Consider the following 26,715-nt stretch of genomic DNA (forward strand, 5'->3'; position numbering starts at 1 on the left):
GGCCTGCTACTCTGGCGTCCCTGCGTTGTCTCTCCTCACATTTCAAACATGCATTCAAGTAGAGTGAGTATTATGATGAGTTCCCATGAACCAATCATCATAGACTTTTTTACTTCTTTTTTAAGCATTAAACTTTGTTTTATTTGTGGTATATAATGGAGCTTCGTAAGCCTACATTTTCTTCATGGGTTTTCATTTGGGTTTGGTTTTCTTCAGTCCAGTGTGCCCTATGGATTTTTCCCTGAAAGTCCTGAGTGGCTAGCTCACAACTCAAACTCCCTTGGCATAGCCATATTCCACCCTGCTCGAAGGCACTATTAAGACAGAGCTGTGCCTTGCTAGTACCATTAGTACAATTAGTGGGGCCACTTCACAGGCTTATCACCTAGGAAGTGATGGGTCGAGTCTGGGCAGTTCATTCTCTCTATACATCTGGGAGAGGAATTATTGTGGGACACGTTATTGAAGCCTCTTCTAACTTTGTTCTGTGGGTGACCCCTCGTGCACGTACAGTCTTCCCATTTTCAGAAGAGGCCTGACCTTTTTCAGGACTGTTGGGCCTGTATTGACCCCTCTGTGCTTGTGCAGATAATGTGAGAATGTATCAGTACTTCACACAAGACTGGTACATGCCCAGTGGAAGACATAAAAATACCCACATATGTTCATACTCTCCTATGCATTAAAACCAACCAAAAACCAAACCCATTGCCATTGAGTCAATTCTAACTCATAGCAACCCCTCTTAGGGTTTCCAAAGAGGTAGATCTTGCATGAAGTGGCTGGTGAGTTTGAACCACCAGCTTTCCTGGTTAGCAGTCAAACACCTTAGGCATTGTGCCATCAGAGCTCCTTAAAACCAGTAAGTGCTAAAGATACTCAGAAACATTCTTTTATATTGCTATCATTGGTAGCTGCCATTGCACAATGGAGCCAAACACTGCCCAGTCCTGTGCCATCTCTATGACTGGGTGTGGATTGGATGCTGCTTTCATAGGGTTCACATTGGTTGATTTTCAGAAATAGATTGCCAGGCCTTTCCTTCTAGTCTGCCTTGGTCTAGAAGCAATACTGAGACCTGTTGAGGATCATAGCAACAAGCGGACCTCCGCTGAAGGGCAGGTGGTGGCTGTGCAGAGTTCTATTGGCTGGGAATCAAACCTTCTGCATGGAAGGCAAGAATTCTGCCACTGAGCCCTCGCTGTCCTTTCTCTTACATTACAAGCACATTTTATGTACATTATATTACTTTTTATTTTTATTTGTTTAACAAACACTTATACAGAGCTTCAGATGAGCCAGGCATTGTTCCAGGTAGGTAGCTATTATAATATTTCCACATGATACAGATGAAGAAAGTGAGGCACAAGAAGTTGAACACCTTGCCCAGCATCACATGGCTGGTCAGCAACAGAGCTAAGACCCAAACCCCAGGCACTCTGAGGCAGAACCTGGGTGTCATAGCTCCTGGCGATGCTGCCTGCTTTTTGCAGCACCATGAACTGTGGTTATTGGTTCATGGCTATTAGGATGCAGTGTACTTCAAAATTAACCTGCTCATTGTTAATCTTTGAGCAGTAAGTAGTAGGCCAAGGCTGCTGGGGTCTTTGCTCTCTGCCGTTCTCCATCTGCGAGGTGAGACCTTTGCCCTTCCAGACATTTCTGCACCATGGGGGTGGGAGAGTGGTGGCAGGGCAGCCCAGCCAGCCAGCCTTCCCCTCCTCCCAAGGGCACTTCTCCATCTGTGGCCACCCTCGCCCACAACCTCTGTGGCTCTCATGGGGCAGGAAGGATGTTGGGGGCTGGAAGAGCTGGATGCTGGGCTGATGTGGAATCTGTGGATGGAAGGATTCAGGTTCCTCAGATTTCCTTCCTTCTCCCCAAGGCACATTTGTCTCCTGAGACAGGCAGTTCCAAACACTGATCAGTGAGTGGCTTTGTGGATAGGGAGTCCCTGGGGGGTGCAAATGGTTAATGTGCTTGGCAGCTCCCTGAAAGGTTTGTGGTTTGAGGCCACCCAGAGGGGCTTCAGAAGAAAGGCCTGGTGGTCTACTTCCAAAAGAGCAGCCTTTGGAGCCACAGTTCAATGCTGACATGCATGGGGTGGGCATGAGTGGGAGGGACTCATTGGCGACTGGTTTGGCTTGGTTAGTGCTTTTGGATGGCTCTTTGGGGTGGCCTGAAGACAGCCAAGGAAGGAGGTCAAGGCGTGGTTGAATTGGTTGAATTGACCCTGTCACGAGCCCAGGGAATTAGTGACTGTCATAGCAGGAAAGCTTTTGGAAACCCCCTTTGTGGTAGTTAAAATTATGTGTCAACTTGGCTGGGCCTGGTTGAGTGGCTGGGCAGCTGGATGTAGTATTCCCCATGATGAGACTGGTAATCAACTCCATGGTGGAATCTACTGGAGCAGCCTTAGGGATGTGGTCTGCTTCCGGTATACAGGAAGAAGCATTGAGAAAGGTCTCTGCAGCTTTTTGGCATGCTTGGGTCCTGCATCTAGCTGAGTCTTCACGTAGCAGTCTGCCACGTTTCCTGCCAATCTCTGGACTTGAACCAGTGGCCTGCCATATTGCTCGATGATCTTGTGACTGTGATATTTTATTGGTCTACCTTGGATTTGTCAGCCTCAGCAGCCAGCAGCTGCCTGAGTTAACAGACGCCTCCAGCTTCAGTGGGCCGGGAGCAAGAGGCAGAGCTAAAGCCCAAGGTCGAGGGGGTTTCAATCAGCCCTTAGAGCTGACACTTTAAACTCAGACTTGTAGCCTCCTAAACTGTAAGAGAATAAGTCCCTGTTTGTTAAAGCTACCCATTTGTGGTATTTCTGTTAGAGTGGCACTGTTGTTGTTGTTATTTGCCATCGAATTGGACCCGACACATAGCAACTCCTCCTTGGGTTTCCAAGGCAGTATCACTATGGAAGTAGATTGCCCAACCTTCCTTCCGAGGAGTGGCTGGTGGGTTTGAACCGCCAGCCTTCTGGTTAGCAGTCAAGAGCCTTAGGCACTACGCTACCAGAGCTCCAAAATATACTTTTTATTCTGCCTTCTCCCTTTGTACAAATGGGGAAACTAAGTCCAGCCTCCTCCCTCCCCACTGTAACCACTTATCTCCCAGTGAGCAGGACTAGGCATAGACAGAAGTGTTTGAGTGGGGCAGAAGTAGGGGGCCATGAGGGCTCTAGAGCAGGGGAGGGATCCTGTGAGGATAAAGAAGTAGTGTGCCGTGTGGACTGGGGTGTGAGCCAGGAAGCTGGGGTGGCAAGTCATTCCCCACGTGGCTGACCTCAGGCTGCGAGCCTGGGTGAACTCAGAAGTAAGGCAGGGAGGCCGCCCTGGTGTGGACCAGGGGAGCTGTGTGGGAGGGGATGAGACTACATAGAGGGGGCCGAGAGACCCAATGAGACACTGTCTGTCCATGAGTGGAACAGCCTGGGCTGTGTGTGGGATGTGAGGCTTTGGTCTCAGTTGGGAGAGGCCCTTTGCACCTGCCCAATTTGCATTCTGGGCAGTGACTTGGCTGCTGCCGAGGACAGAGCTGGCTGAAGCCACAGGGAGACGCCAAGCCAGCATTTGAGCAGGAGCCAGGGCTGGATACTGGAATAGGCAGCAGGCCCAGGTCCAGTCCACGCTGGCCCCACATCAGTGAAAGCTGTCTCAGGGCCAGTATATTACTGCTGCCGCCGCCGCCGCGCCACCACCTGGGGGCTGCTGGGCTGGGCTGGGCCTCCTGGGGCTGCTGTCATTGGAGTTACTGGTTCCAAGAACATTATCAGTATGTCTTGGGCCCACCCGGGGCAAATCCTAACCCTGCCTCATGCCCTCCCCACCCTGGGGTTCATGTCCCTTTTGTCCCAGCTTAATATCTCACCCAGGATGGCTTTGTCAACATACAGAGAAAACACAGAACCTCAGAAGAAGGAAAAAGACGGTTAGCTGTTTATTTTTTGGCTGCTGTTTTATGTGTCCCGGGCACCATGCCAGATCTGCAGGGTCTTCAATAATGAGGAAAAAATGTATAGTCCCTGTCCTCAGCGAGTTTATCTAGCCAAGCAGCGAGACTGGCAGTGATCAACAAGTAGTAGGGATACAGAGTGCTAAGGGCTAGAATGGAGGAAACACAGGAAGTGGGGGAACACAGAGTGGGGGACCCTCCTGAGCCTAGGGGTCCAGGGCATCTTCTCTGAGAGTAGACATTAAACCTGAGGCCAGAAGAATGAGCTGGAAGGTAACTAGGCCAAGAGAGTAGGGGGAGTGTCCTGGGCAGAGGGTAGTGAGGATCAGGAGGGAAGGTGTTGACGTGGGGGGTGTGCAGGGAGGTGGGTGGGAATGGACAGGTCACTTGTAGGAAGGGCAACCACATGGCCCATTTATCACGACAGTTATAATCACTGGCCTTGTTATTAAACAGACCTTGGCTGCTAACCAAAAGGTTGCAGGTTTGAATCTACCCATAGTGCCTCAGAAGAAAAGCCTGGTGATTTACTGCCAAGAATTCAGCCACGGAAAACCCTGTGGAGTACAAGTCTATTGTGACACGCATAGGTCGCCGTGACTTGGGGTTGACTCATCACTGACTGGTGGTTCACTCTGAAGAGTGTCCTGATTTGGGCACTGAAATGATATGGTCACCCAGATATAAGTATAAGTATCCTTGTTTTAAGGAGCCCTGGAGGTGCAATGGTTAAATGCTTGGCTGCCAACCACAGAGTCAGCTGTTCAAATCCACCAGAAGCTCCATAGGAGGAAAGACCTGGAAATCTGCTCCTATAAATATTACAGCCTAGAAAACCCTATGGGGCAGTTCTGCTCTGTCCCAAAGGGTTACTGTAAGTCAAGATCGACTCAGTGGCACACAGCAATAACATCCTTATTTTACGGATAAGAAAATAGAGACTTACAGAGACATGATTATGGAACAGAGCTGGAATGGGAACCAAGCCTGTCTGGCTTGAAAGCCTATGCTTAAATAACCCAGCTGTAATTCTGTGCTACCTTCCATGGTAAATGACAAAGTTACAGAAGTATGCAGCTTAAATATGTAACACTTCATGGATTCTGTGCCATGCTAGGAGTGCGTGGGGTGAGAGAAGGCTGGATTGTGCAAGACTCATTCAGTAGCTCATGATAGAAAACAAGCTCAAATTAGCATAGGCAAAAGGGAAATTTAGTGTTTATGTAATTGAAAAATCAAGGGAGAATATGAGCTTCAGGCATGGTTTGATCCAGGTGCTCAAATAATATTGTCAGGATCCTTTTTCTCTCTCCTTACCTCCTGGCTTTGCTTTCCTCTTTGTAGGCTTTTTCTTAGACTGGATCTCACTGTGAGGAGGTAAAATATTCTCAGCAGTGTCAGGTTCCCACCCTCGTATCTCACCAGCATCAGCAGAAAGACAGTTTTTTTGTTCAACAGATATCCTGAGATTGAATCTCTTTGGCCTGGCGTGGATCATGTGCTGTGTCTTGACCAGTCCCTGTGTACTGAGGATATGCAGAGTTCTCACTGGTGAGGCCTGGATCATGTGTCCATACTCAGGGCAAAATCAGCCCTGCCCACACCATGCAGATGACAGCGTTAATGGAAGGGTAGGGATTCCAGATAAAATAGAAGAATCCCAGTTAAATATGAATTTCAGGTTAATAATAAGTAAATTTTAGTATGTCTCAAATACGTCATGAGACATACTTATACTGAAAAAGTGTGAGATTGAGATTTAACTGGAAGTCCTATATTTATTTATTTTTCTTTAAAACATTTGATTGTAGGTTTGGGTGAAAGTTTAAACAGCCTATATTTTTATTTGCTAAATCTAGCAAGCCTGTGAAGGAGTGGCTTTCCATGGAAAACCAGAAGAGAGTGGATGCTGAGGAGGTAGCATCAAAATCATAGCTGGCCACTGCACAGGTAAAGACAGGACAGGCTTAGATTGTGCCTGAGGGAACAGGTCTGTGAAGTCAGCCCTGAGAGCTGTGGATGGTCAGTGAGGGCCGTGTCTGGTGGATAAGGTGCCCAGAAGGGGCTTCCTATACTTGAATGAGGCCCCAGGAGATAAGTGAGAGGCATTCTTAAAGTGGGGGCTACAGGGAGGGAGTAGAAGGTGGGTGGGAGAAATATCCATCCCCACTTGCCTGCCAAATTAAGGTGTTGGTGAAGAATATTGAATACACCATGGATTACCAGAAGAACAAACAAATCTATCTTGGAAGAAGTGTACCAGAATGCTCCTTAGAAGCAAGAGTGGCCAGACTTTTACTCTCATACTTTGGTCATGTTATCAGGAGGGTCCAGTCCTAGAGAAGGACCTCATGCTTGGTAAAGTAGAGGGTCAGGGAAAAGGGGGAAGACCCTCAACGAGGGAGTGACACAGTCAGTGGCTGTGATGGTGGGCTTAAGCGTAGCAGCGATTGTGATGATGCAGGACTGCAGTGCTTCATTCTCTTGTACATCGGGTCACTGTGAGTTGCAGCAACTTGACAGCACCTAATAAAACCAACAACAAACCTGCCTGCCCATCAGGCCTGAGCCCTGCCCAAAGAGCCCCTGGGCCGTCTGGACTGGCTCAGTGTAACCATTGCCTTCTTGAGCCTGATCAGTGTCCATCTGCTGGATGGTTTGTCTGAGACCAGCTAACAGCTTGCTATCCATTGGTGTATCTGTTCCCTGTGAATTTGGTTCCTGCTTCTGCCTCCAGCCACCTGAGTAGCTCAGTGGAGTGCTGTGTTAGGTCAGACCACAGAAGCAGAGCCTGAGGCAAGGATGGCATGCAAGTGATTAATGAAGCACATTCTCCCAGGTAAGACCAGGACGGGAGGAAGCAGGAGGGGAAGGGGAAGGTGTAGTTTCAGGTAAAGACTTGGCCTCAGCCTGACCCTGCAAGGGACTTGAGTATGAATTGTGCCTCTGAGTTTGTCTGGACTGAAGGACAGGCTTTCATTCTCTTGGACCCAGTGGAGGAGGGGAACCTATAGATAAAGCCCTAGGCAGTCCTCACAGGTGCCACCTGATGAAAGGGAAAGTGCACCAAAGGAGAGAGCACCGGAAATGTGAGAGGGACTTGAGGCTCTGCCTGCAGGTATTCATGCCGGTGGAGATGGTTCTGGGGAGCTGAGCCACAAGTAAAAGGGTTTGGAGGACTTGGGGAAATCCTGCCTGCTGTGAGCACCTCTGGGGGATTCCCAATGCCCCGTGTTCATAAAGCCTTGAGAAATCCTGCAGTGAAGACCCCCATTAATCTGTAACACAGCATTCCCCACCCTTTCAGCGCCATCGACCCCTCTCGTGGAAACACCCATCTGAGGATTTGGGGTTGTTGACTTGGAGGCTTTTGTCGAGTTTTAGACCCTAAGGGAACTAACTGATTGAACGGCATTTTTTGCTGCCTGTTATGACCTGAACTGTGTCCTTCCCCCACCCCACCCCATCCCAAAAAAGAATATATGTGTTGGAATCCTTACCTGTGGAAGGAGCCATGGTGGTGCAATGGTTAAGTGCTTGTCTCCTAACCGAAAGGTTGGCAGTATGAACCCAACTGGTAGCTCCTCAGGAGAAAAACCTGGAAGTCTGCTCCCTTAAAGATTATAGCCTAGAAAACCCTATGGGACAGTTCTGTTTTGTCACATGGAGTTGCTATGAACCAAAATCATTTCCATGGCAACTGAGGACAATATACTTGTTGATATAATCCCACTGAGATGGGTAGTTTCTGTGTTATGTTAATGAGACCATATCAGTGTATTTGGGTCTTAAATCTAATGAGAGATAAAAAAAGTAGACTAGACTCTGAAAGGAGTGAGTACAAGTGGGAAAAGATGCCACGGGAGATGGCCCAGGAACTGAGAAACTGAGAGAGATTTTCCGCAGAAAGCCACCCATTTCACTGGACAGTTATAACAGTTGCAAAATTTGCCAGGGCTCTTCTAGCAGACTTCTGTATGCAAGTCCATCTAGAATCCACAGGGATGCCCACTTGTGATGCAGTGAATTACTTAATATGACCCTTCTAGCCATACATAAGGAGCTCTGGTGGCATAGTGCCTAAGGCATTTGACTGCTAACCAAAAGGCTGGTGGTTCAAACCCATCAGCCACTCCTCAGAAGGAAGATTGGGCAATCTACTTCATAGGGATACCACCTCATAAACCCAGGGAGCGGTTGTTATGAGTCGAATTGACTTGATGGCAGTGAGTTTGGTTTTTTGGGTTTTGTCCATTATGTTAATGAAGCAGGATTAGGTTGGGATGTGTCTTGAGTCACTTTCTTACTACAAGGTGTGAGTCAACTCATCACCGTTATTTTCCTCGAGGGTATGGGCTGCATCCAATATATGTGAATGCTCTGGCAAAATCCTCTCTCTTGTTCTGTATCCTGCATGTGGTTTGTCGTAATCTGATCTCTGGTTTTTAGGACTTGAGCTTTTGCAGCTTTGTGAGCCAGCAGCCTGTTGTCTGACCTGTGGATTAGTGTTCATGAGCCCCTCCAAGGGCATGAGTGAGGAGAGTCCTGCAGACTGACGCCCAACCCATGGATTTGGGATTTGCCAGCCTCCACAACCACGCGAGTCATTTCCTTGGCAGTTCTTGAGTTCTATGAGATGTTGTAGCAAATTATGGAACCCTAAGATGGGAGGGCGCGTACTGAGGAGAGGAGGAATAGTTGATGTTCAAGATGATGGAGTGGTATAGCAGTTTGGAAAAGTTGGACCATTGGGACATCTTGATTGATTGATTGATTGATTGATTGATTGTAGTTTGGGTGAAAGTGTACAGAGCAAATTCATTTTCCATACAGCAGTTCATACACATTTTGTCTTATGACATTGACTGCAATTCCCCACAATGTAACAGCTCTCTTCCTAATTCCTCCCCAGAGTTACCTCTTCCCTGTGTCCTTCCCTCCTATGCATATCCAGCCCCCTGAGCTGTATCTCTGTGCAAGCACTGCCCTTCTGTTTTCCCATGATTGACTGTTTGCAAGGAGTATATCTATCTGATGTAAATGTTCACCCCATATGCCTGTCTATTATTTGGCTAGAAGCTACAGGAGTGAGTTCAATTCCAGACTTAGGGAGCATAGTCTCAGGGGTCTCACCAGGCTCTATCAGACCAGCAAACCTGGATGCTGGGGCATCTTTAACCTCTACCTCATGGGGACCAGCCTTGTGCTAATCTTTCTAAAAGAAACCATTCATATACCACTTAAGTTTGCGATAATGTGCATTTTCCCCGAGGAGACCTTTTCAGAGGGTTTTGGATCTCCTTGTAGGTCAGAACCTCTGAAAAAAGCCTTTGGTCTCTTCCCAGCGCCTGTGATACAAGATGCCACATGGGCTTGTTCCCCTACCTTGTGCTGCAGGAGGCTCTCTGCCTCTGAATCCAGGGAGGGACATGCCAAGTGTCATGTCCCAGAACCCTGGCCTTTCTGAGGCCCAGGTCCCTCCCAACTGCACTTGTTTCTTGCCTTCCCTTTCATAGCCTCAGTTTCCTCATCTTTAAAAGTGGGTGACAGCTTCCTTACTGACCTCTTACAGTTGTTGGATGAGCCACATGACCAAAGGACTGATGGGATAAGGTACAGGTGTAATGGGTAGTGTCACTGTCATGAACACCATCTTACCCCAAGCCTAAGATGATCCATACGTTTTTGTTGCTGTTTGTACAGGGTGGTCCCATCAGCAGCCTCCATGGGCTCCTCAACCTCCATGGACTTCCCAGTGGACCACATTGTGTTGACAGGGGTCCCTAACATCAGTCTCAGGGGCAGGCGTCTGCATTCTGGATGCCCACAACCTTATTTTGAGATCTTTGGTTGGCTGCTAAGGAGTTCTGGTGGCATAGTGCCTAAGGCCTTTGACTACTAACCAGAAGGTTGGTGATTCAAACCCTCTTAGCCACTCTGCAGAAGGAAGACTTGAGAATCTACTTTTGTAAAGCTTTATTGCTTCGGGGTCTGGGATTGAACCCACACCTGTGGCTGCCAGCCAAATAAAAGATAGGCATATGAGTTGAACATTTACCTGAGGTGGATACACTCCTTGGAGAGAACCATCATGGGAGAAAGAAGGGCTGTTTATGCACAGGGAGACAGCTTAGGGGGCAGGAGTGCATGGAAGGATGGACACAGGGAAGAGGTAACTATCGGGAGGAAGTGGGAGGGGAGCTGTTGCATTGTGGGAAACTGTGGTCAATGTCATGAGACAAAGTGTATGGAAAGTGAATTTGCTCTGTAAATTTTCACCCAAATCACAATTAAAAAAAAAAGATTTACTGCCTCAGGAACCCAAAGGAGGCCACTATGAGTCAGAATCGACTCAATGGCAGTGAGTTTGGTTTTAGTTTTGGTTTGGTTGGCTGCTAATGGAAACAGTAAAATTTAGTGTGCTGTGATTGGGATGGGAAGGGAAGAGGTGCCCCCCCCCACCTTCAGCCTTTCAGTGACAGCAAGGTTTGGCATGCCCACCTAGCCTCATGCCATTTCTGGGAGCAAGGCTTGTCTGCATTACACAACCACAAAAGAGTCTTGGCAGCCCCCTGACTTCCTATGCATGTATGGCTGGGTTCTGGTTACCTAGTGCCGCTCTGACAAGAATATACCACAAATGGGATGGCTTTAATAAACAGGAGCTTATTCTCTTACAATTTGGAGGTTTTAAGTCTAAGTTCAAACTGCCAGGCTCTAGGGGCAGGGTGAAAGCCTCTCACCCTTGGGGTTCAGCTCTGCCTCCTGCTTCCCGCCCACTGGCACTAGAGGCATTTCTTCACTCAGACAGCTGTTGGTTACTGAGACTGACAAGTCCAAAGTTGACAAGGAAAAAGGCGCAGTCCTGATGTTACCAAACCACACGGCAGGCCATTAATTCAAGTCCATTGTAAGTCCCAAGGTCGGGAGAGTATGGCAGGTTGCTGAACAGCGACACGGCTACATGCAGGGTCCAAGTGTGCCATAAGGTAGAGACCATTCTCAAAGCTGCTTCTTATACATGGGAAGCAGACCACATACCCAAAGCCTCACAGTAGATTCCACCATGGAATTGATTTCCAGTCTCATCATGGGGAATACTACATCCAGCTGCCCAGCGACTCAACCAGGCCTAGCCAAGTTGACACACAAACTTAACCACCACAGTCTGAAAACAAGGAGAAGCAAGCGGGTTCTTGGTCAGGACCCAGGTAGGGGTGGGAGTCCTGCCTGCCTCTTCTTGGCCTGAGTGCATTGTGTGGCTGTGAAGGGGAGGAATGGAGTCTGGGATGCAGGCAGCCTGGAGCCTCTCCCCTTCCTTCGCTGCTGAGATCAAAAAGCCACCCATTTCACTGGACAGTTGTAGACTGGTGCAAGATTTGCCAGGACCCTTCTAGCAGACTTCTGTATGCAAACGTTTGTAGAACCCACATGGGTACCCACTTCTGTTTACTTTAATGTGTTTGTTTCAAAATGCTTTGCTGTTATTTGTTATATTCTGTTATTTCTGATTGTAGAAGTAATAATGCATGCTCACAGCAAGCAATTGGAAGATCTGGAGTCCAGCACTCAGGGACAACCCCTGGGAGCATTTTGATGCCTGTCTCTCAAGACGTATCCCTCTGACTACGACACACATGCAGATAATTTTAGCAGATGAAATCACATTCTCTCTGCTCTTTGGCAACTGCTTTTCTCTTTCAAGAAAATGTGGAGAATGTTTTTCTGAGTCAGTATATATAGAGCTGCATTTGGTCATTCAGTACTTACTCTCTGAGTGTCTCCTCTGTCAGGCATTGATACACGGGAGGTCAGATGGTGGCAAGTGCCACAGAGAAAAATAAGGCGGAGAAGAGGGAGGGTCCTGCCAGTTTGAATGGAGTGCTTTGAGAAGACCTCATCCAGGTAATGTGAGTAAAACCGAAAGGAGCAGAGGAGGGAGGATGGGGATATTTGGGGAAAGAGCATTCCAGCCAGAGAGACCAGCAAGTGCAAAGACCCTGGGATAGGAGTATGCTGAGTTTGTAAAAGAGACAGCAAGGAGGCCAGTGTGACTGGAGCAGAGTAGGCAAATGGGAGTAATCAGTGAATCAGGGGAGTAGTGGGGGCACACAGATGGTGTGGGGCTGTAGGTGGTATGGGTAGAACCTTGGAAAGTTGAGGGGTGCTGCAAGCAATGGTAGAAGCAGAGGATAGAAAACTATTGCTATATCCTGGTGAGAGAGGACGGTGGCCTGGAGGGCAGGTAGACATGGAGGAGGTGAGAACTTGCTGGATTCAGAGTATGTTTTGAAGGTAGAGCCAGCAGGAAGTACTGATGAATTGGATGAAGATTTGAAAAAGAAGAGTCAAGGATGGCTCTAAGGTTTTGGGCATGAACCACTGGAAGGACAGAGCTGCCAGTTCTGAAGAGAGGGAAAACTTCAGGGAGGACAAGTGTGGGGCAGTTAGGAGTTTGAAATATGCCTGTTAGGCAGAGACACCAAGTAGGCAGTGGAGTCCTATCAATCTTTTTAATGAAGCAGCAACTTTTAAAAGTTTAATTTCTTTTAAGTATAGAAAAAAATCCATGTTCGTGGTTAAAAAAAGACAAGAGAAGCATAGCAACAGTGCAATGGTCCAACAGTGCAGAGGGCTGTAGGCAGCTCCCAGCTTCCATCCCCACTCCCCAAGGGTCATCACTGCTATTGAAGTTTTGTGTGTTCATCTGCAGATGATCTGTGTGTGCACAGGTGGGGTCTAGGTGCCTTTTGTTTGTTTGCTTATTAACACAGCAGGATCAGACTCTAGACTGTGTTTCTTACTTTCTTGCCGCCTGTCCATGCTCTGCGGGAGCTCTGGTGGTGTAGTGCCTAAGACATTTGACTTCTAACCAGAAGGCTGGCAGTTCAAACCCACCAGGCAGTCCTCAGAAGGAAGACTGGTCAGTACCATCTTGGAAACCCAAGGAGGGGTCGCTGTGAGTCAGAACCAACTTGACGGCAGTGAGTTTGGTTTGGAGTTGTGGTCCATGCTCTGCAGACCCTGGCAGCCTCGCTCCTGAGCGGCATCTAACTCTTCTTGGTTCTTTCACGTGCACCTTCTGAGGGGACCCTTGTGGCCCTCCTGTGTTGCAGGCAGATTTGGTGACCCCGTTTTACAGATGTGGACACTGAGACCTGTCAGTGCAGCTCAAGCGACACATCACACTATGTTTCAGAGTGACCTGAGTACTTTAAAATGCAGAGATGCGACCCTTGTTTCTGCTCAGTCGAGGGTCAGTGGTGGTGAAGGCTTTGAGGAACAAGTTACGTTCACACTGGTTGAGAGGGAGAAGTAAGTAAGACTTCCCTTGCAGGAAGGGGAGTGGGCTCTCCAAGCAGAGGACAGCATGGGCCAGCGTTTGTAGGCTGCATGGCAGGTGGCCCAGCCTCTGTGGGGAGAGGTGAGAATTTTCTCTGGGCTGTATTATGGGGGTAAGAGGCAGGTGGAGAAGGAGGCCAGGAGATGAGGAAGGGAGGCCTCGGGGTGGCCTACGATCAGAGTGGGGAGGAAGATGACTTCTGCAAGATGTTTTCTCTAGAGAGCTTAAGAGCCAGATGGGGTGGACAGTATGTGTGTATGTGCATAAGCACACTATGTGTGCAGCAGGAGGATCTAAGTGTCTGGCCAAACCATTGTTCTCCTTGCCTCTTGTCCTGATACCTCTCCAGAAAACGAGGACTCCTGGAATATACAAAATGAGAAGATCTTGTTACATCTATTTATTTAAGTTAAGAAAAGCAAGAAGCCCCAGCACTTCACTCCCAAGGCTGTGGATGAGAAGACCTTGCCTCTCAGGTCTCTGGGCCTGCACAGCTTGCAGTGGGGCCGGCTCACCCCAGGTAGCAGTACTCATCCTTCCCCTGCAGTGAGGGAAGCCGTGGGCTGTGGAGCATTGCTCTTTGGTCCACAGATGACAGTGCTCTCTGTCATAAGCGGCCTGGCTCATGGCCACTCTGTTCAATGTGGCACACATGCTGGACCCTGGCAGCAAACTCAGGGCCTGTCCTTGAGCCAGAAGCTGCTGGCAGGGACAGCCCCAGCTGCTTGGGGGTCAGACTCATACCACAGACACTCTGCCTCCCGTTCGTTATCAGCACTTGGCTCTGTGGCGTGGCAGGTTAGCAGTGTGGTGGTCACCAGTGTGATGGGTCAGCAGTATGGCAGGATAGGTGGCTGGGCAGAGGCTCTGAGAGATGCTGTGAGTGCTGGCAGCCTGTCAAGGATAGGACTGCTTGGGTCTGAATGTGAGATTATGGCAATGCAGGGGTCTGGCAATGAGCAGGCATGAGAAAGAGGATAGGATGGGAGAGACTGAAAGGTGAGATGTCCACAGAAAGCTACCCTTTCGAACATGCTGACTGTGCCCAGCAGTGGGCTAAGTGTTGCACATGGTTATTATTGGTGGTGGTGGTGGCAGTGGTTGCTGTCAAGATGGCTCTAACTCATGGCCACCTTGAGTAACAGAACAGAGCATTGCCTGGGCCTTGGCCATCTCCGCGAACTCTGTAATGTTTGAGGCCAGTGCTGAGGCTGGTATGTAACCCATGTCATTGGAGGTTTCCCTTGTTTTCACTGGCCTCCCACTTTACCAAACAGGATGTCCTTTTCTTAGCAATTGGTCTTCCCTGATGATGTGTCCAAAGTGAGTGAGTCACAGTCTCACCATCCTTACTTAGGGAGCATTTTGGCTATATTTCTTCTAAGACTGATTTCTTCGTTCTTTTGGCAGTCCACAGTAAATTCAGGATTCTTTGGCAACACCATGATTTGAATGCATTGTTTCTTCTTCTGTTTTTCTTTCCTGCTATCCAACTTTTGGATGTATAGGAGGCAGTTGAAAAGACTGTGGTGGCTTGGCTCCGGTGCACCTTAGTCATCAAAGTGACATCTTTGCTTTTTAGAACTTGAAAGAGGTGTTTTGCAGATTTGCCCAATACAATGTCATCTGATTTCTTGACTGCTGCTTCCGTATGTTGATTGTTGATCCAAGTAAAATGAAATTCTTGACAACTTCAATTTTTTCCGTTCTCTCATTTTATTTTCACAATAGCCCCACGAGGTAAATGAGTTATAACAAGGCACAAAAAAACAAAAACCAAACTCACTGCCATCAAGTTATTTCCAATTCATAGTGACCCCCCTGGGTTTCCAAAGCTACAAATCTTTACGGAAGCAGACTGCCTCATCTTTCTTCTATGGAGCAGCTGGCACGTTTGAACCACTGAACTCTTGGTTAGCAGCCAAATGCCTTAACCACTCCACCACCAGAGCTCCTTAACTAAGGCACAGACAAGTGAAATAATCTGGATAAAGCCACACATTATAAAGAACAGGAACCAGGGCTCAATCACAGATCTGACTGGCAACTTGGCTGAGTCACTTAATCTCTCTAAGCCTCAATTTCCTCACAGCCAAAGTAGGGAGAACAGCAGTGCCCAGCTCATAAGGTTGTTGGGAGTAATTAGTTAGTACAACAGATGGATAGACAAGTGGTGGTACTACTTAATACTTCTCTTTAAATTCTCTCTCTCTCTTTTTTAACCTACTCTTGCCATAAGCAATAAGAGCAGTGAAATCATAGGTATGATGTCCTTGTTAAAGTTATTTGTTATCTCTGTAACTCGTTGTTGCTGTTGTTATGTGCTGTGGAGTCAGACCCAGGTTTCAGTAGAGCTTCCAAACTAAGATAGACTAGGAAGAACTAACAACAATTAAGTTGTTAAGTTAATGGTATTCCAACAGGACTGAAGCTTGGGAGGAGAGGTTGCTGGGGAGACATCCTGGGAAGTGGATTTTACTGGCCAGTTGCTGATCCCCATTGTGTCTGGCTGTGTTTCCAGAACAGTAACAGAGAAGACCCATATTTGGGAATTACTTGCCCCTGTGAAGTCTGGGGCCTGAGGCCTGAAGGAAGAGAACATCGTGGCTTTAGAGGGTCTGAAGTCCTTCCTGCTACACTCTGCCATCCACTCTCTGCTGGCCATCCACTTTCCTATAAGCAAATCCCCAAGCCCAGAAGACAAGGTCAAGCTGAAGGTCCCCTAGGATGTGAGGAATAGAAGGCCTAGGGTTGCTGTCCCCCATGAGAGAGAGTAGGCATGTATTGTTAGGAGCACATTGATCACATCTCAACCAGATTAAAAATAGAAGTCTGAGGAATCTTAATTGCTGCTACATCTTTGGAGTCTTGAAGGCCTGGTCCTTGAGGGTGAAACCGGAAGGCCAACTCTGCATCCACAGCCCTTGGGGCCTGCCTTCCCCCACCCACCCCTCAGCTTACTTGGTTCTCAGGGCAAGCTGGACTGGAGGGAGACTTGGGGAGGTGGCTTAGCACAGCTGGCCTTTAGAAGCTTCCATCCTTCCTCTGGCTCCCTTGCTTGGTTGGAAGGCTTGCACTGAAGTTTTAGGAGACTGTGTTGGTTCTGGAGTCTCTAGGTGGTGCACACAGTTAACATGCTCAGCTGCTAACTAAAAAGTTGGAGGTTCACGTCCACCCAAAGGCTCCTCAAAAGACATGTTTAACAATCACTTCCCAAAAAACAGCCGTTGAAAACTCTATGGAGCACAGTTCTACTCTGACACATGTGGGGTTGCAATGAGTCAGGTTGCCACTAGCAACTCTGGTGGCTTAGTGCCTAAGGCATTTGACTGCTAACCAGAAGACTGGTGGTTCAAACCCACCAGCCATTCCTCGGAAGGAAGATTGGGCAATCTACTTCCGTAGTGATACCACCTCAGAAACCCAGGGAGGGGCCGCTGTGAGTCGGATCTGATTCAACAGCAGTGGTTTGGTGGGTTTTCATTTGGTATTAAGGAACTCTGATCATGTAATGGTTAAGGCATTTGGCTTCTAACCAAAAGGTTGGTGGTTTGAACCGACCAGCCGCTCTGTGGAAGAAAGATGGGGGAATCTGGTTCCATAAAAATTTATAGCCTTGGAAACGCAATGGGGGTCTCTATGAGTCAGAATCGACTCAATGGCAGGGAGTTTGGGTTTTTGGTTTGGTTTGGTATTGGTTCTGGGGGCCGTGAGAATCAGAGCTTTTCAGCTTCAAGTAGCAGAAGTTCTGTCTGAATTGTTAGAAGCAATGAGGGGATTTGAGTGTCTTCTGGAACAAGCCTGTCCCCAAGAAAGACAATGTAGAGCTGGCCTCAGGGTTCCTCCAACAGATACTGAATGCCTGAGATCGGGTGACCTGCAGATTACAGCCTAGGAAACGCTATAGGGCAGTTCCGCTCTGTCACATAGGGTCACTATGAGTCAGAATTGACTCCACAGCACCTGGCAACAATTATGTCAAGAAGAAGCCCTGGTGGTGCAACAATTACGGGCTCAGCTGCTAACCGAAAGGTTGGCTGTTCAAACTTACCCAGCCCCTCTGCAGGAGAAAGATATAATAATCTGCTTCTGTAAAGATTGAAGCCTAGAAAACCCCGTGGGGCAGTGCTGCTCTGTCACGTGGAATTGCTTTAAGTCAAAAATCTACGTGATGGCCCTTAACAACAGCTGTACCAGGTACTGTTCTAGGTCCTGGGGACGCATGGGAGAGCAAAACAGGTAGCTATCCCTGCCTTCGGGGAATTTACTTCTGGAGCCAGTGGGACCTGAGGCCTTGACCATGAGTCCCCTGTCTAGGTGCTGGCCTCTGCCTCAGTCTTTGTGAGCTTCCTCCTCAAGCAAGTTGTCTCTAAGAGGCTAGAGATAAGCTTAGGCACAGCCCTGGCACCAGAGAGGTTTCCCATCGGTTCCTATGAGAAAAATCCCGGGGAAGGATTCCAACTGGCTTAGCTGCAGCTGGGGGTATGAGGACGGGGCAGACAGACCCATGGCCATTGTGGAGTGAGCTGTGGCCGATGGAGACTGGGTGTCCACAGGGAGTGGCCGAGGGCTCTGCCCACATTTTCATTCTTTGGAGGGGAGACATCATTTCCCTTCCCTTGTGGTCTGGGTTCTGATGACATTCATGGGGAGGAGCAAGTCTGTTTTCCTCAAATACTAGAGGAGGAGGCCCTTCCTGGGCTGTCCCTGGAACCAGAGCGCCAGGAGCCCTTCCTGATGTTTGCCTCCAGCACCTCTCTCTCTTCTCTCTGACCGTTGGACCATGATTATCTTGCATCAGTGGTCTGGGTGCTACATATTCCTGGGGGGTGAGGGTGGGTGAGTCCTAGCACTGTTGACTAGCCGTGCTAGTGGCTGGAGTGGGCTCCAGAAGCCAGAGAAAACCATCAGGGATGGATGCTGAATGGGCAGAAAAAACAGCGGCCCACAGGTTAGAGGTATAGGTTTAAAAAAAAAAAGAACTCTACTGCCATTGAGTCAGATCCAGCTCATAGCAGCCCCTTCTTGGGTTTCTGAGGTGGTATCACTGCGGAAGTAGATTGCCCACCCTTCCTTCTGAAGAGTGGCTTGTGGGTTGAGGCATAGGTTAGAGACATAGATACCACGACTCAGAAAGTGATTTTTCTCCTACTCTCTTGTTTGCTGGGCACAGCCGTAGAGAAGGACTCTCCTTCACTGCTGGACATAGCCTGGAATCCCAGAAAGTCAGGCCATTCTAAAGAAGAGGAGGCTACGACCTAGAGAGTTTGAACCTGCTTTGCCACCTACTCATGAGACCTTGGTTGAGTCACAGTTTCCTGGCTGAACCTCAGTTTCCTCTTTTATATATAAAAACGTGGATTATTGTGTGGGCTTATAATAGTCCAAGTTTCATGAATATATTCATCTGTTGTAAATTAGAACAATTCTGACCACCTACTCCGCCTCCCTCTCTGCTTTCCCTCCTCTCTCTGGCAGTAACCATGGCGATCTTTTCTCCTGTGTTTCCCTCCATATGGATGATCCGATGGTCCATGTGTGTGTTTAGACCAGTTACCACTGAGCCGACCCTATGTGTGTCAGAATAGAACTAGGCTCCACAGGGTTTCCAGTGACTGATTTTTCAGAAATAGATAGCCAGATCTTTTTTATTGAGGCACCTCTGGGTTGTTTTGAACCCCCAACCTTTTGGTTAGCAGGGGAGCACATTAACTGTTGCACTACCCATGGACTCCTGTGTATGTTTTGTGCCTTCTCAAAGGTACAGGTAGCATGATGCTGTGTGTGTCTTCCTACACGTTGTCTTTTCATTCATGTCAGTCTTTCCCAATCCACCTCATTCTTTTAACCCCCTGAATAGGATTCTGTCACACAGACGTTTCCTTTGATGGGCATTCAGGGTATTTCTGATTATTGATTTATAGGAACAAGATTGCCCCAAACATCACTGAACTTGACCTTGCCTTCTGGTGCACACGTGTGAGGCTTGTCTAAGAGTGGACACTGAGATATGGACTTGCTGGCATTAGGTTCTTATGAGGACAGAATGTAAGAATGTTCCCAAGCACTTTACAAGTAGGGCACAGTACAAAGAGTAAACCAAAAACCCAAATTCACTGCCATCAAGTTGATTCTGACTCATAGCAACCAAGATTTCCAAGGCTGTAAATCTTTATGGAAGCAGACTGCCTCATCTTTCTTCTGCAGAGCGGCTGGTGGGTTCAAACCACTGACCTTTTGGCTAGTAGCCAAATGCCTTAACTGCTACACCACCAGAGCTCCGTATACAAGGAATAAAGACATTCATATTTAGTGTTCCCCTACTTTGCATCAGACCCCATCCTCAGTACTTTGTCTACATTTTCTCATTGACTTTTCTTTGACATCTCCATCCTCATTTTACAGAAGAGGAAAAGGGAGGCCAAGAGGTTAAGTCACATGTTCATTGTCACTCAGCTACCGAGGGTGGGGAGCCCAGAGCTCTGCCACCTTGACTTCTGGGTCACCTGGGGCACAAGGAATGGAGCATCCCTGCCTTATCAGTTTGTTGGACTGTGGTGGCTTGTGTGTTGCTGTGATACTAGAAGCTATGTGACTGGTATTTCAAATACCAGCAGGGTTGTCCATGGTGGGCAAGGTTCAGCAGAGCTTCCAGACTAAGACAGATGAGCAAGAAAGGCCTGGTGATCTACTGAAGATCAGCCAGTGAAAATCTTAGAGTTCACAGGAGAGCACTGTCTGGTGTAGTGCTGGAAGACCGGTGCAGGACCAGACAACACTGCATTCTGTTATACAGAAGGTTGTCATGAGTCAGAGTCTACTCCACAGCATCTAATAACAAGGAGCCTGCTTCTAGTGCAGCCCGGGAGGAAGAAGAGAGCTCACCCTCTGCGAGGCCAGCCCACAGTGGCGCCACTTCCCCAGGAACTGGCCGCTGCATCTGCGCAGTGCTGGGAAGAGAGCTTGTCAGGAATTTCCTGGGGCAGCTCTGGGGCAGGCTGCGTGGTCTGAGGGTTCCAAGGGCGCCCGGGTCCTCCCCCACCCTTCTCCATCTCTCCCTCTGGAATGTCCCGGCTCTGTGCATTCTTGGAATCTATAAGTTGTGCCGTGTTTTGTGGGCACCAGGAGTTTCCTCTGAGCCCCCAGGGCACCAACATCTGTTAGCTCTTAGAGAACAGAAAGATTGACAAAGAGCTGCTGGGGCAGGTGGGTGGGGGGAAGATATTAAATTCAGGAGTATGAACGAAGTCTCAAACACAAAGAGGAAAAACCCAACCAAACTCCAGCTCACTCTCCGAGGCCCAACTTTGATGTGGTTTTCCTGTCCCTGAGGCCTTATAAGGCATTGTGCTTGCACTGCTGGTCTCTGGGCTGGTGCTGGCCGTACAACCCCCTGCCACGCCCAGAGGAGCTGGCCTGTCTTCTTGGGAATTCGCACGTGGGGTGGAGGAGGGTCTCCCAGGGTCAGCATGGGGGAAGTGCTGAGACTCAGGAGGAAGGCAGGTAGGCTGGGTTCTTTGGTCTGAGGGGCTACCAAGCCTGATCATTGGATAGAGTGCAGCCTGGCACTGGGCAGGGTGGGCTCGAGGGGATGTGATCTGGGTGATACAGGAAGGTCTTGGTCAGAACTGGGAGCAGAGGCTGAGGCTGCTGGGGAGACAAAGGAAGCCATGAAGGGAAGTCGCTGCATACCAAGCCCTACACTTGGAAGCTTCTTATAGTGCATTGGTGAAGGGTATGGATTCCAGAACCTAACGTACATTCAGTCCTGGCTCTGGCACTAACTAGCTATGTGACCTTGGACCAGACACTTAACCTCTCTGGGCCTCAGTTTTCTCATCTTTAAAGTGGGGACAAAAATGACGCTACCTCAAAAGATTGCTGTGAGAATTAAATGCAAAGCACTAAAAACGATGCTTCTGGCAGGATAGTCGTTCTGATTCATAGGGATCTGTATAGATCTTGGGTCTAGTGAGTGAGCTTCTTCCAAGAAAGTTCTGGTAGCCATTTGGTAATAATAGTAGGAGAAAGAATAACAACTGTTGATTTAGTGAACTTTGCTCATGGCATCAGGTATAGTGCTAAGCACTTTATAGGCAATAAACCAAACCAAAACCAAACTCACTGCCATCAAGTCAATTCTGACTCAGAGTGACCTCCACTGGGTTTCCAAGGCAGCAAATCTTTAGGGAAGTAGATTGCCCCATATTCCCCCCATAGAGTGGCTGGTGGGTTTGAACTGCCAACCTTCTGGTTAGCAATCAGATACCTTAGCACTGCACCACCAGAGCTCCTAGGTAATAGCATACTTAATCTGTACAACACCTTGCAAATCCATTAGTGCCATCATTTCTGTATTCAAACTGAGGTGCCTTGGAACCAAAGTTCTTTCACCTAGATGGCACAGCTTATAGCAGCAGATCTGGGATTTGAACCAAGGTCTGATCAACTCTAAATTTGGAGCTCCCAGTGGGGCTCATGGCTTTTTTGGGGCCTATGGTTCCCAGCAGCTCCTGCCTTTCTGGAGGATAACACTAATGGCCCAGCCCTGGACCTGGCATACAGGGCACCTGGCTGGAACACAGCCTGTGGGCAGGGCCAGTCCCAGCCTAGTAGAGAGGAACTGTGGGGAACTTGGAGCCCTACTGGACTGATAGGAGGACTTGGCTGCTCACCCCACTGGAGCTGCTGGCTGGGCATTTTTCTTGTCCTTCTTTAGTGATCCCTGGCAAGTGCTAGGACTCTGGGCCACCCCTGCCTCAGGCCCATGAAAGCCCAGATCCTCCTGCATGAGCTCGGCCCTGGCATCTGTAGGGCCTGGCTTGAATCTGGGCTCTGCCCCTTCCTCACTGATGAAGAGCACGTGGCCTGGCTTCTGTGAGTCTCTTCTCATGGAAAATACAAGGCAGGTACCAGTCCCGTTCTCCAGGGGTTCTTGAGCATATCATCAGTTAGTGTTCCATACACCAAGAGTACTTGGGAAATGATGCAGTGACTGTCACTGGCAGCATTATCTGTCTCATATGGTCCGTGAGGGTAGGCATTTTCCTTTGTGGAAAAAAATGATAACAATTACATCTTTCACTCTGTAATTTTTGCAAAGCATTTTTATGAATATTTATTCCTTGAGAGAGAGAGCAGAGCTGCAGCGATGATTTAAGGGATAGATACAGATATAGGCATATGGAGCTCTCGAAGCTGCACGGAGGGAAGTGGCAAAAAACAAGGCACCAGGAATTGAGGGGATACCCATTGAGATGTTTCAACAAATGGATGCCACACTAGAGGCACTCACTCAGCTATGCCAAGAGATTTGGCAGACTATCTGGCCAACTAACTGGAAAAGTTCCTCATTTGTACCCATTCCAAAGAAAAGCGATCCCACAGAATGTGGAAATTATCGAACAATATCATTAATATTCCATGCAAGTAAAATCTTACTGAAGATAATTCAAAAATGGTTGGAGTAGTATATTGACAGAGAACTTCCAGAAATGCAAGCTGGATTCAGAAGAGGATGTGGAACGAGGGATATCATTGCTGATGTCAGATGGATCTTGGCTCAAAGCAAACAATACCAGAAAGATGTTTACTTGTGTTTTGTTGACTGCAAAGGCATTTGATTGTGGGGATCATAACAAATTATGGACAACATTGAGAAGAATGGGAATTCCAGAACACTTAATTGTGCTCACGAGGAACTTGTACATAGACCAAGAGGCTATCATTCAAACAGAACAATGGGACTGCATCGTTTAAAATCAAGAAGGGAGTGCATCAGGGTTGTATCCTTTCACCATACTTATTCAATCTGTATGCTGAGCAAGTAATCCCAGAAGCTGGACTATATGAAGAATGTGGCATCAGGATTGGAGGAAGACTCATTAACAACCTGCATTATGCAGACACCACAACTTTGCTCACTGAAAGTGAGGATGACTTGAAGCACTTACTGATGAAGATTAAAGACTACAGGGTGTAGTATGGATTACACCTCAATATAAAGAAGGCAAAAATCTTCACAACGGGACCAATAAGCAGCATCATGATAAATGGAGGAAAAGATTGAAGTTGTCAAAGACTTCATATTACTTGGTTCAACAATCAACACCAATGGAAACAGCAGTCAAGATATCAGATGTTGTATAGCACTGGGCAAATCTACTGCAAAGGACCTCTTTCAAGTGCTGAAGAGCAAAGATGTTTCCTTGAAGACTAAGGTGTGCTTGACACAAGCCATGGTATTTTCAATCGCCTCATATGCATGTGAGAGCTGGACAATGAATAAGGAAGACCAAAGAAGAGTCAGTGCTTTTGGGCTGTGGTGTTAGTGAAGAATGCTGAAAGTACCATGGACCGCTAAAAGAACTAACAAGTCTGTCCTAGAAGAAGTGTAGCCGGAATGCTCCTTGGAAGCAAGAATGGCCAGAGTTTGTCTCACCTACTTTGGCCATGTTGTCAGAAGGGACCGTTCCCTGGAGAAAGATACCATGCTTGGCAAAGTGGAAGGACAATGAAAAAGGGGAAGGCCCTCAACCAGATGGATTGACACAGAGGCTGCAACGATGGTCTCAGGGATAGCAAACATTGTGGGACTGGCACTGGGCCGGGCAGTGTTTTGTTCTGCTGTACATGAAGTCGGTATGAGTTGGAGACAATGCAATGGCACCTAACAACAACAACAACAACATAGTGTAGTGGATGAGGCATTTGGCTGCTAAGCAGCAGATTAGTGGTTCAAATCCACCAGGCACTCCACAGAAGGAGGAGGGGGCAATCTACTTCTGTAAAGATTTACAGCCTCAGAAACCCACTGGGGGCTGCTCAGAGTCAGAGTCAACTCAATGGCAGTGAGTGAGTGCTGTCTAGCCAGCTGTATACAGAGATACACAGAGAGCGCTTCATGAGGACAGTGGTGGTTCTGTGGCAGAGTTTCGCTCCTGACGGTGCACCTCGTGCACAGCCACCAGCCATCTGTTGGTGGAGTCGTGTGTGTGGCTCTGATGCTGAACAGGTTCAGTGAAGCTTCCAGGCTAAGACTAGGAAGGAAGGCCTGGTGATCTGTTTTCAAAAATCTGTGAAAACACTATGAATACAATGGTCTGATCCACAGCTGATCCTGGGATAGTGCAGGACTGGGATCTTATGCATGGGGTCACCAGGAACTGGAGGTCTACTTGATAGGAGCCAACAACAACAATGGAATGCTTGGCATGGTGTGTAGCATGTACGAAACACATTATAAGTGTTAAAATTGTTATTGCTGTGATTATTTTTCTGCCCTTTTGGCAGATGAGTAGACTGAAGCTCCAAGAAGGCAGTGGATGGCCCCAGGGGTGAAAGCAAGGGAGGCAATGGAGCCTGGATTTGGACCTGTGTTTGGCTCAACATCCCATGCTGCCTCTGGTCTAGTGATTCTAACTAAGCTTGAGGATCATGGACACAACCTCTGGGCTTGGTGGGTGAAGGAAATTTTGCCACAGTTTCTCTTACATGGTGCTTCAGTGGACCCTGGCGATGCGGGGCTCTCACAGTGTTGACAGAGCAGGGCACAGTTTAGCGGTGAGAGGTTGGCCCCAGAACTTGCCAGAACTCTGCCTTGTGGGTATGTCAAGAGCTTGGTCCTCACAGCAGTTTTCACAGCGAGTGCTGAAGCCGTCACCAGAGTGATGACTATGGGTGCACTACACACACCATGAGGCGGCATCATTATAGGGGTCCCAGGCAGCTGTCTTGCTGCTGGTGACGTTTTGAGTCTTTAATTCCTCCAACTGTGCCAGTAAAAAGATGTGAGGCCTCAGAAGTGCCTGTCTCGTGGATGCTGTCAGCGCTGCATGGTACGGTCAGGGTGGTGGCCAAGGTTAGCGCCAAGCTCCCTCTGTGCAGAAGACCTCATTGTGAGGAGGGCTTGTTTATTCTCTTGAAGGCAGTCTCCCGCACCTGTCGGGAAGCGCTGTCTGCCTGCCTTTCAGGGGAGGTGGCATCCATCTCCCTCTGGCATGAAAGATCCGCTTTAATTGGCTGCCAGGGCGTCCCTACCATCTAATGATGCTCCCGAATGCATCCTTTTCCTGTCACTGTCTCCCAGCTCCCCTGTCAACTCCAGCTCTGTTAACACAAACAGCCAGTTTACAAGCCCAGGAAATGTTCGGTGATTATAATAATTGGCAGTGGAGGAGAGAGAAGCCATCTGACAAGGAATAAAGCAGTCTGGTTTTGAAGTAAATGGGACGTCGAGAGTCTGAATGACCACATTTTACCAGCCTTTAGGAGAGAGTGTGTAATGGCCCAGAATGTTCCGAAAGAACAGAGAAGACTAACCTTAATCTAGAAAAGGTTAGCTGTTTGTCTTAACAAAACGAAACAAGATACTTACCTCCAGCTGTGTCCAGAGATAATATCAGCTATACAAAACAGCCTTTTTCTTCTTTAATCAAGATGAGCACTGATTTTTCTTTAAGGATCTGAGATGTTGAATTCTGCTACCCCCCAGCCACTCTTAAGGAGAGGGTTTTTTAATTTTTTCTTCCTAAAGAAAGGTTGTGACGGCTGCTGAATGCGGGCTCCTCTTATTGCTTGTGGTTTTGTGGTTTGAGAAGTGCTGCTGTAGCACCATTCTGGGCATCAAGAGAGAAAAAGGGGGGTATGACCCCCAAACTTCATCTGTCTCCTCAAAGAGGAGTGACTCCCAAAGAAGGTGATTTGGAACACAACTCCCATGAGATGCTTTTGAAAAACAGAACTCTGTGGTCTAAACAGATTTGGGGACTGTACATGCTCTAGCTTGAAGAGTCATGGTGGCTATTTGCTTAGTAAAAGCCCTGATAATTCCTGCAGCAAGAAAAGAAAAAAAAAAAAAAACAAAAACACCCTGTTACTGTTATGTTGATTCTGGCTCGTAGTGACGTGACCCCATGTGTATCAGAGTAGAACTGTGCTCCACAGAGTTTTCAGTGGCTAGTGTTTTTTTTTTTTTTTTTTTTTTCTGAAGATCACCAGGCCTTTCTTCTCAGGCACCTCTGTGTGGAGAGGTCCCTTTTGGTTAGCAGCTGAGAATGTTAACTGTTTGCACTACCAGGGGACTTCCCCTGCTGTAAGGCACCTTGTTTCACTTTATTTAAAACAATCTTCCTTGATCACAGAACTCTTTTTGGCAATTTGATGAGCCCTGGTTTGGCTTCTTCTATATCTAGGGGCTTCCTGCTGGGGATGGGTCAGATAGATGGGACATTTGTCTGTTGACAGCCCAGAAATTTCCCAGCCTGTGGAACCAACCAAACTTCCCTTGCCAGCCTGATGGAACCTGAGTGGCAGGCTGAACAGGCTGCTTGGAAGAAGCTTTGCAGTGGGGGAGAGATGCTAAATGTCTTTAAGGCACATGTGGGGACTGGGCAGGGCGTGGGCCCAGATCAGGCTAG

The 26,715-nt window shown here is 48.1% G+C and overlaps 1 protein-coding gene across 1 annotated transcript in view; it reads left to right on the forward strand.

Moving 5' to 3' along the window:
• NKD1 (NKD inhibitor of WNT signaling pathway 1) overlaps nucleotides 1-26,715 on the forward strand; it is a 109,304-nt gene that overhangs the window by 43,289 nt on the left and 39,300 nt on the right. The gene's annotated exons all lie outside the window — the stretch shown is intronic.

Source organism: Orycteropus afer, unplaced genomic scaffold, assembly GCF_000298275.1.
Source record: "Orycteropus afer afer isolate SDZICR_OR568_19922 unplaced genomic scaffold, OryAfe1.0 scaffold00009, whole genome shotgun sequence".
Lineage (NCBI taxonomy): Eukaryota > Metazoa > Chordata > Mammalia > Tubulidentata > Orycteropodidae > Orycteropus > Orycteropus afer.